At 32.1% G+C, this 13,315-nt stretch overlaps 1 pseudogene; it reads left to right on the top strand.

Annotated features, from left to right (window-relative positions):
• The first annotated feature begins 987 nt into the window (after positions 1–987).
• Positions 988–1,105, top strand: LOC112474505 (annotated as a pseudogene).
• The last annotated feature ends 12,210 nt before the right edge of the window (positions 1,106–13,315 follow it).

The raw sequence follows: 13,315 nt of genomic DNA, 5'->3' as shown, positions 1-13,315 counted from the left end.
TCAAGTAAGTACATAAACCTAAGGTAAAGCTGTTCAGGTGGCATACTAGACAAAGTGGAATTATTACAGACAGTTTGTATCAATTAAGAAGGTTCAAGTAGTTATTTAAATACTTGAGGCTGTGTATTAGCGTTCAAAGCTCAAGGAAATAACCAAAATGTAATTATATCCAGCTTGGTGATTGGCACTTAAGGTTATAAGAGATTAATAAAGTCCCACAGATCACGAATGAACAAATAGCTCCCCGTCAAAGTGCCAGCGATATCTTAGAAGAACAAGATTATAAAGAAGAGATCTTGGTATTTAAGAATGTGCAGTTTTTGAAAAGTAAGAATTGAAATAGCAATTGATATGTGAGAAACAATGCCAGTAAATCAGCATAAAATATACCTTTTGTGAATCTTAGTTAGTTTCTAATAGACAAAAACCACATGCAACTTTTTAAAAAATAGTGAATACTATAAAGCTTGAATTCGGTCTCAGAAGCAGTGTTAACAAGAACATTCCCTCTTAGAGATTTCCTCTCTGTAGATTTGTCATAACCTATTTGATCATGCTCCTAAATATTACTTCATGGCAGGCAATTAAGATTCTGGAAATATTCAGAATATACATCTGTATACCCATTTCTTTTGAGACAAAAGAAAATTACCTAGCTGTAATTCTTACTCTTAGTGAATTGTAATTACAGTGACTCTAAATCTTTTGATCTCAAGTGTTTCCACAGTGCACTTGAGATAAATATATATATATATGAATGTGTATACACACACACATACATTACAATGTCCTAACATATTGGTGAATGCACCTCTAATTCTTTAAGTCCAAAGTATATCTAAAAATATCAGCTTTACAATTCAAGATAGGTAGAAAATAGTGAATGGAGACAATTATAATGATGACCCAAAAGATCAAAAAGAAATTTTTTTAAAAATGACTTGAATAGGTCTAAATAAAGTGTCTCTCCACTTAAGAAAACAACCATACTACGGCCATGCTACCCTGAACACGCCCGATCCCATCTGATCTCGGAAGCTAAGCAGGGTCTGGCCTGGTTAGTACTTGGATGGGAGATCACCTAGGAAGACCGGTGCTGTAGGTGTAGGGGAAAAAAAAAAAAAAAAAAAAAACCCATAAATTCTCATCCCCATAACTGGGAGGTATTCAGATTAACATTCCTTTTACCCAAGAATTATATGGTTTATCAATGTTTAAAGATTTACAAAAAGTACTGAATCTAGGCTGAAAATAATTTAACTATGGATGATTCAGAATTCTCTTCAGATTTTTTCCCCGCCCTCAGCATCATCATTAAACATATACGTTATTATCATTGCACAATACTGTAGATGCAGAATGCATAGGAAGTGGAGTTTTCCTGTACACACTATGTTAAAAAAAATCTGTTTTTAGTTTAGTAATGGACACTTATCTCTTAATCATAAAATCAAAGACCAGAGCAAAAGTTTATTCACTGACATTTTTTAAATGTTGGGTTTTCAGGTCAACAAGACTTCAGTATATACCAAAATAATAGCACACACATGTGTGTACATACACATACACACTCATAATCTTAAACAGCACAGAAAGACTTTAACATGCCCTTATATATATAAGCAGACATGAAACCAAGAACTCACCAACACTCTAGCTGCTGAAACCTTTTTCTCATCACTATGGCTATAGTGACCCCTGGTTCTTCATTTAATTTTCAATGGTGAGGAAATAAATGTCCAGGATCTCCATTATCCCATTGCTTAAATCTTTGATGCCATGAGAACCTCGATGTCCTACCCTCACTGCTGGAAGATGAGGGTGAGGAGTGTGAATAGGAGGCTGTGCTTTCACTCCTGCTTTCAAGCCCACTTCATAATGGAAGATGTGTTCCAGAATCTTGGGTTGGAAATTAGAATATATTTTCTTCCATAGAAATAAAAGTCTGAATAGCTGAAACTTCCCAGGTAATTAGTAATATAATTTAGCTACTTTATAGGATTTTTTGGATTAGCTAGGTTAAACATATACCTCCTATAACATCAATATTAGTAGAAAAATGCATTTGGAGTTTTAAAATAACTTAAAAACCAATTTTTGAAATAAGCACTGTTATAATTTAGGGACCACCCATAAATGAAAAACAAAAAGGAAGAAATTAAAGTTACCACTCTATAAAATCACATAGAATTTTACATAATTTTAGTGAAATTACTTTTCAAATATGTTGCATTGACAAATGACCAAACTGTAAAATGTAAAGTCTGGAGAACAGAGAATTCAAGTCACATATTCATGTGTATGATTTTTTATTCTAATTCAGCCAGCTTTCTTTTTTCTTCTATAGACCTGAGAACACTGAACAATCTCTTTTTTTTAAGCCAAATTGTTACTTTTGTTTTGCTTTTTATTGGCTTATGCTAACTAGCATGTTAACAGAACAATACCTTCTTTCGATTTCACTCTCCACAGTAACTACTACTTTTTTCTTTCCTCCCTATGCAGAAAAACTTTTTGAAAGGGTTGCATTTACTTATAATTTCCTATTCCTTTTCTCTCATTCTCTCTTAAACTCACACCAATCAAGCTTTAAACCACCATTCTACCAAAACTGTTTCTATCAAGAATATTAGATGTTCTTGTTGTCTGAGCCAATGTTCAGTTCTATGCCCTTTCTTACTAGCAGCATTCGACAGTTGAACAGTAACTCTTTCTCAATACATTTTTCAGTACACTTCTTACTCAGTTTTTCTCTCTTATCACTTTACTGAATTTCTTGGTTCCTCTACTCTGTCTACTTGCTTAGTGATCTGTAGTTACCACACCTATGTTAACACTTTAGACATTGTTCCATCATCTTGTGGTGTCTATGGTTTCTGATTAGATGTCTGTGATTTTATGGATTATTATTCCCTTGTGGGTAATGGCTCATTTTTCTCCTGATATTTTCAAGATATTCTTTTTGCCTTTGGTTTTTAGAACTTTAATAGTAATGTGATCAGATGTAGTTTGATTTATAATCACTTTGATCTGTGTTTGCTTAACTTCCTGAATCTATAGTAGTGTATCTTTCATCAAACTAGAGAAATTTTCAGACATTTTTTTCTTTAAATATTTTCTGTAGTCCATTCTCATTCCTCTCTCCTGGACTCTAGTTACAGTTATATCAGGTTTTTTTTTTTTAATATTGCCTACAGATTTTCTTTTTTTTCTTTTTTCTTTTTTTTTTTTTTTTTTGCTTTTTCAGTACTACATTGTGATCTGCTGAGCTAGCCTCTGCCTCTCCTCATCTCTGTCCCTGCATTCATTCTTGCTGCCAATCTCTGAGAGCCATACTCCATGGTCTGCAGTGACATTAAGCAACCAAGACTGAGAAGTTGCTTTAGATCTCTGGTTCTCCCATTCAGCCAATTTTGCACCCTCTTTAAAGGCAGTGGAAAAGTTTAGCTATTCTTTCATGCTTCTCTGGAGTCACAAAAACCTTAAATTTTTATCAAAACTTTATTATCTGGATACCACAAAAAGTCATCAGGACTCACTCTCTTGTAAATACTGGAAATATCTTCAAAAGTAAAGCCTGCTGACGTCCCAGAACTAGTCTCCTGTAGAGGTGGAAAAAATAATTTTCCTTCCACCTTTCTAAATTCTTCTGACTAGGCTAATAAATTAACATGAGACAGATTAACAGGAAACAGCGACCAAATTTAATACGTATGTACATGTGGGGGTGTCATAAGAATATGAGACCCAAGGACACGTTGGATAGTTGAGGCTTATATGCCATCATTCAGTAGCTAAGGAAAAGGGGAGGGGAGAGATATGGGACACAAAGAAGACTTGAAACAAATAGAACTTGCTAGATTCCTCCCTGTCTGTCACATAATAGTTCATATTAAACTATAGTTATTTATAATAATATCTCTCTTCCTGACACAGATCCTCTATCTTAATCCTTTTTATGCAATTAGGGGGAAGGTCAAATGTTTTTCCAGAGTCCTGTTTCGTAAAAACAACCAGCTTAAAGTAGTCAATATCTCAAAAGGCATATTTTGGGGTGGCAAACTCTGCTCTCCCTAATCCCTCCATTTTTAGATATCCAAACTTATCTTGAGGATTTTATCAATACTTCCTCCCCCTGTTTTGAAATAACCCCAAGTAGGGAATAGAAGTAAAGTATGGGCACAGCTATCTTTCTTCCTCTCTTATTCTGCTCTACTCTACAGCTCACAGGAGCTCTTCTTGGCAGAAATGGAGGAAATTAAGGACTGGAAAACAAATATTCTTCTTAAATACTTCATTCTTGCATAGGAAGTAAAGCTTTTGCATTTAAAAGCCAAGGATTTGCTGTCTTTTTTTTTTTCCCCCAGTCCTCCAATGATAACATCAAATGACTAATTCCTAAATGCCTGCACTAGAATAAAGGGTCTCAAAGGCCCAAGAAAAAGAAATCAAAAAAGTTTAAATATGAGAGAATGAGGTCAGACAGAGAGGGAGGAAGTGATGGTAAGGAGGATACTTTAGTCAATACTTCAAAATATTCACATATATTAGCTTAAATCTTTATCACTTGAAGACTTTATAACTGAGTTAGCCTTTTGTTTAAAAAATTAGCAGAAAGAATAAAAATAGACAAGAAATTGCAATTAATCTTGTCTCACAAGGTGAATTTCCATAGTAACACTAAACATAACATAGTGTTTTCTTGAAACTAAAGAACATATACTAGTTCTGAGGTCTGATGAATTAAGAAAAAATTAAAATTGGATAACAGTGTGAATGCTTCCCCATCTGAGCCTAAGTGTGGTTTAGAGATTCAGGAACACATAAATAAAGTAAAAAAAAAAATTATTCTCCTTTGACATGAAGTATTGGGAAACGACCTGACATAACATATTAACATCAAATAAAGCCAAAATCTAAATGAAGAAATTCTTAGCCTTAATGAAGGTCGTATGTAAACACAAAGAGAATTCCACACTAGCTTTAAAAGGAAACTTGGGAAATTAACTTCCACACATGATTAACTTTGAGGTTCAGAGAAAAGTAACTGCATATATCCCGAGTAATATTATTTAAATTTTCGTTTCTTTTATAATTAATGAAGTTATTCAAAGTGATTACATTTTTATTGCAAGGGAGTAAATTTTTTTAAAAAGTCAAGTCCTCAGGATATTTGTACAGGCGTTTCCCTTTGCCAGGCACAATCTCCCAGCCCAAGCTCTGCCTCAGCTGAAATAGCAAAGAGAACTTTCTGGATGCCCTACTCAAGAAGGTCAATTCCATCTCATTTTAATTATTTCTAACTCTATAGTCTGTTCATGTAATTTTGTAAATTATAGATTTGTTAATGTATTTATTCCTTTATCACCTGCATTCTACATCAGATTATAAAATCTACAAAACAAGTTGTCTTTACATAATTCTTCAAAATATATCCATCACTTAACACAATGCTTTGTACAGAGCAGGTAATCAATTAAGTGTTTGTTCAACAAGTAAAAGACAAAAGAAATAAAATATGTGGTTAATTGCTCTAAGAATTTTTTTAACCAATTCAATTTTCTGAATGACAAATATACTAATACTTATTAAATGTAACAGTCTTTTCTGTTTTTATTTTCTTCTAAGACTCCATTGCTCTAAAACAGCTATAGAGTGTTGTGCTGGTAAATGTTTAACAAATTGCTTTCTGAAGGAAAAGTAATGCATATGTACATGTACATGAGTTTATTGTAAATTTTACTGACATAAAATTGAATAGCATACAATTTATAAATAATAACATAATATATAATATTCTTAATTGAAAATTTTGTATAGCCAATTGAATGCTTTTGTTGATTTTTGCTGAACTCATATCCACAGTCAATCCATATTTGAAACTGACAAATGAGTGTAATTCTAATGTAGATATTGGTTGGCATTTTTGTTTATGTTTTTTTTTTTTAGTAAAGTAAAAATGTCAAAATAGGGACATATGTCAAAACTTCACACACTTGTCAATGATGTGGGTAACTTTTTTGCTAAGTCAGATAGTAGTTTTCAAATACTGATAGAATATTTTCTCAAATTCTTGAGGTCTTCACAATGTATCACCTGTATACACATTTTTAAGTTTAATCTGCAGCATTTATACGTTCTCTATCACTTTCTTATGTGCAAATAGGAGTAAGAAAACTTTCTGTTTAAAAGGTCTGATAGTACATATTTTAGACTACATAGTCTATATAGTGTCTGTTATAATTACTCCTCTTTGCTATTGTAATGCAACAGCAACCATAGACAGTATATAAACAAATGGGTGTGTATGTTTTCTAATAAAACTTGAACTATGTCTAGTAGTCTAATTATGTACAAATGCAACTATGTACAAAAGCAAACAATAGACTGAATTTGGCCCAAAGAATATAGTTTGACAATCCTTTGCCTAGATAATTAACAGAACAATAAACTGGTCCTGAATTTTTTCATTTGCCATTTTCATGGTATAAATATTCCCACATTGCTGATTTCAACATGGTATCACTGCACGTTCAGCTGGGAAGAGATGGACAATTGAATAGAACACCATGATATAATATTCCCATATACAGATATAATACATTTAAATAACCTAAACAGTATGGCTAACAGCACAATGTAGTAAAATTACTGGAAAGTATTATGTTATATTTGTTAACTTTGTTTTTAACATATTTTGCATACCTGGATTTCATATAACTTAAACTTTTTAACAGTTGTATTTAAAAATTGACTTGTAAACTTCCTGAAAATTTAACAATCTTCTCTCCTGAGCTAGTAGGAATAGATTTCTGCACACCGCAGCTATATCTCCTCCTTGAAACTCTCTCTGCCCTCTGCATCTCCCAATTTAATCTGTTTTTTTCTTTCTTTTTTGACTTTCCCTTATTTATTCTTAGGTTGGTCCTTTTCCTATTCTCATTTTCAATATATAGGATTCAATGTGACTCTGTTTTTCTGTTTTTACATAATCCCACAGCATACTCCCTTAGCATAACTTCAAATAGTCCTTCTTTGCTGGTTATACTCAAAAATACATATTTAGCTCTGCATTGTCATTCACATTTCTAAGTAGCTTGCTGTATATCTATTTCCATATGGATGTTTTGGTTCCCTACTGTCATTTCAAATTTAATTAACCTAAAGCCAGTCATCAAATTTTCCAGTCCTTTCTCCCTCATGCCTTCATTGTTCAAGGTATTTTGTCAGTCAGACCAACTTGAAGTTTTTAATTCAACTTCTCCTTGGCCTATATCCCTTATCAACACTTTCTGCTAAATATCTTCGTTACATCTCTTTCTATTCACATTTCTATCATATAGCTTAAACCTGAATTACAACAATAGTCTCTCAGCCGATCTCACTGTCCTCAGCCTTATCATTCTTTTAAGGCCCGTTTATTCTAAATCCTGAGTTTCTCATACTTAAACCCTTGATAAAGATCTAAAATAGATTTGATTGCCTTCCTCACTAAGCTGAAATTTCATGCCCCAGTTTCAAGGGTTTCATAATTAACCCAATTTATCTTTACAAACAATGCCATTATTCGATAGCTCCTCAAGTAGACAAAATTCTTAGATATTGTAATTTGTATTACAGTTTCATACAGGTAGTCAGTAAATGCTGTGTTTATTAATCTCTTATTTGTGAATGTATTTTTTAATAATTGGAGCTGTATTAGGACACCGAAAGATATACTTCCATTGGACACTAAAAACCCAATATATTAAAGATGTAAAGATGCTTTAGAAACAAAAGCTTATCATTTATCTATTAATTCAATAGACTGAATAAATAGGTCAAGTCCTGAAAATTGTGCTAGGTACGAAGGACATTAGGATAAACAGGACACATTTTCTGACTCCAGAAAGCTACAATCTATTCAAAAACATAATAGTCAACATATTTTTTAAGTAACATTGCCTCAGAAAGTTTGCAAGTTTTGGTTAAAAAGGTATTAAAAGCTAAAAATCCACATAGCATTTCAAGGGCTATATAAAGGGCTTATTGAAGAATATTTCCTTCATTAGGTAAATTAGATAAACTATTTAATAGGACACTTTTTAAATTAACTTTTAAGATATACATATTGAATTTCAGGAAATAATAAATATTAAAAAGATATTTCAAAATATTTATCTCATTTCAAATTTTAATAAAAATTTTCATGGCCCAAACATTTGATTTTATCTATATTTTTATAAGACAATCACATTCACATTTTTATAAATTTTTGGCTGTTTTGCAGAACACAAGAAATTTTGAGCTGTAACATGCTCGACCCAGCAAATCAATAATATTGCTCCCAAAACAACATGCATTTTTACATGTGGCAAAAAATCTTTAGTTTTAACAATTATATATTTTAAAAAACATAATTGAACATGTTGAAAAGCCCTTGTTCAGCACCCTTTTAAAAAATGTTGGTTTTAGACCAGTCGTGATCTCTTGAACCATTGTTAATATTACATAGAATACTACAGATATAAAAAATATTGTAGCAAACATTAAAGAATTATTACTTTGGCTTCTCTAAATAAAAGTACATGCTATTTATGTTCCAATTAATAAAATAGGACAACTGTATAGTATTGAGATATTTTTTATGGAAATTCAATAAAAAGTCCCTTGCAAGAAAATCTATTTTCCATTATGAACAATTCTCAAAGTTTTAGAAGCGACTGTTCATTATGAAGAATTAGATGATACAAACAGATATTTATTTAACTCAGCTATAAAGAAGCATAATACATGCAGTATTTCTGCATCATAAAAACAGAAGTAATGGATAATGGTTAAAATCCAGAGTATTTAAATTCTCAATTATATTTTAAAGCAAAATTAAAACACACTTAAGAAAAAGTATAAATATTTAAGGATATAATATAGATATCATTTATACACCTGGATTTTATAAAATTCTTAATTTTCATTGTTATAGAAGCCTTGAAAATTAACTTTCTTTGGTTCAGGAGGATTAAGTAGAAATCTATCTTCACTGTTCCATTAGCTCTAGTTGTAGACATTAAATCTCCTCTTGGAATTAAATGTCTTTAGAATGTGTAAAGATGGAAAATGAATCTTTTTGGTGAAAATTTTCTTGAATAACTTTGTGTTTCTAATGTGATAATCTATATGTTATCTTTAAACCACAGTCATATCACTTAAAAGTAACTTCGAGCTAAGAAGGAAGTTGGGGAAAGATCTGTTTCAGTTCTAAAAGGCTATGACCTCACACTATAAGCCTTTTTTAAAATTACCTCAAGAGTTCACAACATATTTTTTTTTCTAAAGTCAACATGGACATTATATTTTTTATCCATTAAGAATTTTAAAAATTATCCATTAGTAATCCAGTACCAAACCTCATGGTAATTATCAGTGACCAATCCAGTGTCAGTTTTGGACCTGTATGATACGTCTAGACACGTAAAACTCTTTTTCTCACGTCTCTTAAACTGAATTTGAAGGCAAATGCAAAAAGATGTTCTACATTTGTTTTGTAAAAAGTAATACCATTAGAATATCTGCACAAAGTTACTACTTTAGACACAAAAGATACTAACTTAAATCTATAAATTACGTATATTTTTCAAAAATAAATACCACTACTCTGGAAAGAAGGTAGAAACACTAGTGGAATGGTAGAAACAAAAGGTAAAGGAGGACAGAGGAAGGCCGGGGGTGGAGAGATCTGCATTCAAAAACCAATTCTGCAGCCTACTAGGTACTTTACCTCAGAAAAGTATTTACCTTACAAGCATTGTTTTTCTCATATGACTGCTGAGAGAATTATGAGGAAGTTTAAAACATTTACATACACTGGGTTCTTTTACCTTAAAACTGAAATAAAAGGTAATTTAAAACTGATCGTTTTTATTGAAGGTTACTATATACAGGCATTCTAAGTTTTTAAATTCTTTATAAAGATGCTATATGACTCATTTGTTCAGCAGCAGGAACCCAAAAATTTGGTCATGTGTCTAGAGTGTGGGTTACTTTTTGTGCCAAGGAATCATAAATCTACATTAAAAGTGAGTCCAAAGCAAAAACTGTAGTATGAATATATTGGCTAAAGAGACACAAAATTTGGGGGAGAGCGGCACCTATAAGGTTTTGATTTTTTACTTTTTAATGTCTCTACGGAGCATGCCATTCTTGTCCTTTAAAATTCACCAAAGTGAGAATAAATATTTCTTCTGAAACAATAAGATCATGCCAAGTAGAATTCTTTCTAGTGGCTTTGAAATAGCTAAGTACCAAGGCATTTGAGGCAGTATGGGCATCTTGTCTTCCGACTTCAGTCATCACAGTTTTTGCTGAGCTACCACTTGCTTCGCTGCATGGCTCCGTTGCTTCTGAGCCATGCTAAGGGGCCACAGGAAACTCTGTTGAAGCTACCCATGATACCTCCTGCTGAGGCACCAACAAGCTATTCTACCCCTACGTCTTGCAGCCTCACCAAAAGTGTTGTGGGATACAGGGTGTAGTTGTTGCTCGTTTCAAGACTCAGAGATTTACTCCTCAGCATAGTTTCTAAATTTTTAAATCATGGAGGAATCTTTCTAGTCTGGAGGACAAACACCAATCTCCAACATGATGTGTTTAAGCCGTTTTGTCTGTATCCATGAATCTCCTTCTTTTAAACTCCTCCATCATTTTTCCAAATTCTTCTAAAGATCTAAGCTTTCAGAAAAAAATCCAGACAGACTTGCTTTTTCCTTTCCATTCTACCCATACCTGATGTGATGACCACAGTAGAGAAATACCTCTTTAAATGGACAAAAGGAATTAGAAAATAGAATACAAGAGGAAAATTATAGATTAATATTCCAAAATATTATTTGTCTACAAAGGTATCACCTCACTTTTTTTTTTTTAATTTCACTGAAATCATTTAAAATATTTAAAGGTTCTTAAGAAAATCCTATTGACTTAATTCTGGTTTATTGTTTTGTTTTTTTAAGTAATTATTTTAAGACCAATCAGGATATCCTTTATAAGGGAAAAAAAGGGTGGTAGAGTCCATGACAAAATGGTCCTTTTTTAAGTTACTTTTACCTCCCCACCTTTACATTATAGAAATCTGGGTAGAGAATCAAGGAATGTAATAGGAAAGTCCTACCATTTGCCTCAGTCTAACCTGAAAAAAGAATCCTGAAAGATGTTCAATCTGTTCTCTACTTCAAAAATGATATATAATCCCTACCCTTACTAGCTCGTGAGTTTAATTGTTTCTTTCTACACATAGGTACAGCGTTGTATATTATGACTGTCTCTCCAGTATTTTCAACCTCTGATTCCCTCTGGTTAGCGTTTGGACAAACTTAACTCTCTTTAGTCTTGAAATGCAAAAGTCTTCCCTCCTCCAGTAAGCCCTCAGTAAACTACCATTCCTCCTCTTCAACCTTCAGAGCCAAACTTGATAAAAATGTCTACAGTCTCCAATATCTATCCATCTATTTTTCCTCAAACCACACAATGACTAGTACTTTACAGAAGGAGCTCCAATCAAGGTTACCTCCTTGTCGTTATATTCAATGAAAATTTCTCGGTTCTTATCTCATTTCTAGCTTATGATTTTCTTATCTGTTCCTCTACTCACCTGTTAGGTCTATAAGGGCACCTATGTATAACCCCAAAACACATTGTTTAATAAATAAATTACAAAAAGACACTGAAGGCAGTAGTTTCACCTAACTCATAATTTACAGCAAGAAAATTATATTGTCTTGAAAAATAAGAGTTAGACTTCAGCCAGAAACTAATTCAGATATACCTAAGATTTTATTTTTGTTTATTTTTGTTGTCCATGTTGCTTTGTTATTGCTGTTACTATTTGATTTTGCAATATATTTCTTCACTGGATCTTATAGAGGATTTTTAAAAATATTCTCTTCAAACTGATTTTCCACTCACACTAAACTTGGGAATCAATTCTAAAGTAAGAAGAACCGAAAACTCTATCAAATAATTCAAAATATTTAGCTGTAACTAATCTCTTTCAGGCTCATCATAAAACAAACTCTCATATTATAAGATTTCAAGCAGTTTTTACCTTAGTGATTATATTACTTTTACAGTTCAAAATTTTCATGGTAGGGAAATTGTTACATATGATGTTCCATTTTATAATCCAAATATCTTATTTTTGCAATAATTCAATAAATAACATACAACTAATGGAACCAAAGTAGCTTGTCTAAAGACATATTTAAGTAATCTAAAGAGGTAAAACTTTATTTTTTTCATTATCTATAAAATGTTATTTTTATATTTCTTTTGTGATTATCTTTTCTATAAATAAAACCTTCACCATATCACCATTAATTTGATAATATTAAAAATTATTAAAAATAAAAATAATAGAGTATATAATATTTAGGAGGTAGGAAAAGATAGAATAAAAGCATGAGAATTTAAAATTAAAGAAAAGAAAGAATGCACTTTTTTTTTTTTTACTTTCTTCTAGTTTGGAAACATAGGAACTCAGAAGCTCTAATGATCAATTTTGTCATGCAGATAAAAAGGTCTCCAAAAATAAATTTAAAAAAATTATAGCAATATTAAATAAATTTTTACAAATGAATCAACTGTTTTGCTCGACCTTTCTACTTTTAATTCAATCATACTCCTTTATATCTTCCCAGGTAAGGGCTGGGGTAGACGAGGAGTGAGGTAGGGTAGAAATTATCTACATCTGAGTGATCACAGCTGCAGTATACATATGATATATTATTAAACTGTACACTTGAAACCGATATAATTTTATTAACCAATGTCACCCAAATAAATTTAACTAAAACCATGTGGAGATTGAGACAGAAAGTGGAGGGAGAGAGTTCACATAATTTACGTCATTAATACCATTTGTAATTACAGTGGAACAATCTATTTTTTTGGTTTTCATCTACAAAAAATATTTATAAACTTGATCATCTCACTTCTATTATTAGTGCCTCCATTGCCTATAAGGATACAAGGCCAGGCACACATGGCCCAGCTGAGTCTAACTTCTATCTGCCTCTCCTGATATATCTCAGGCTTTTCTTCCATCCACATCCAGGTCTATAGCAGTATTACCATGTTTGCTTGCTTGCTTCATGATGGCTCATATCTCCCTGCTTATCCCTGATCTAGAATGTATTCAAGACTCTTTAACATGTTAAAATAGCCAAATTAGGCCCAAGATGGAGTGGCTCATGTTAAGCTCCACAAAGGGCTTTGTCAGCAAGACAGAAGTTACTAAATTTCTATGCTCAACTCTCCCAGGAATGGAAAACCTAAGTCATCC

The sequence above is a fragment of the Pteropus alecto genome, unplaced genomic scaffold, assembly GCF_000325575.1.
Source record: "Pteropus alecto unplaced genomic scaffold, ASM32557v1 scaffold239, whole genome shotgun sequence".
NCBI lineage: Eukaryota > Metazoa > Chordata > Mammalia > Chiroptera > Pteropodidae > Pteropus > Pteropus alecto.
The sequence above is the reverse complement of the archived record's forward strand: the minus strand, read 5'-3'. Positions and strand labels throughout refer to the sequence as shown.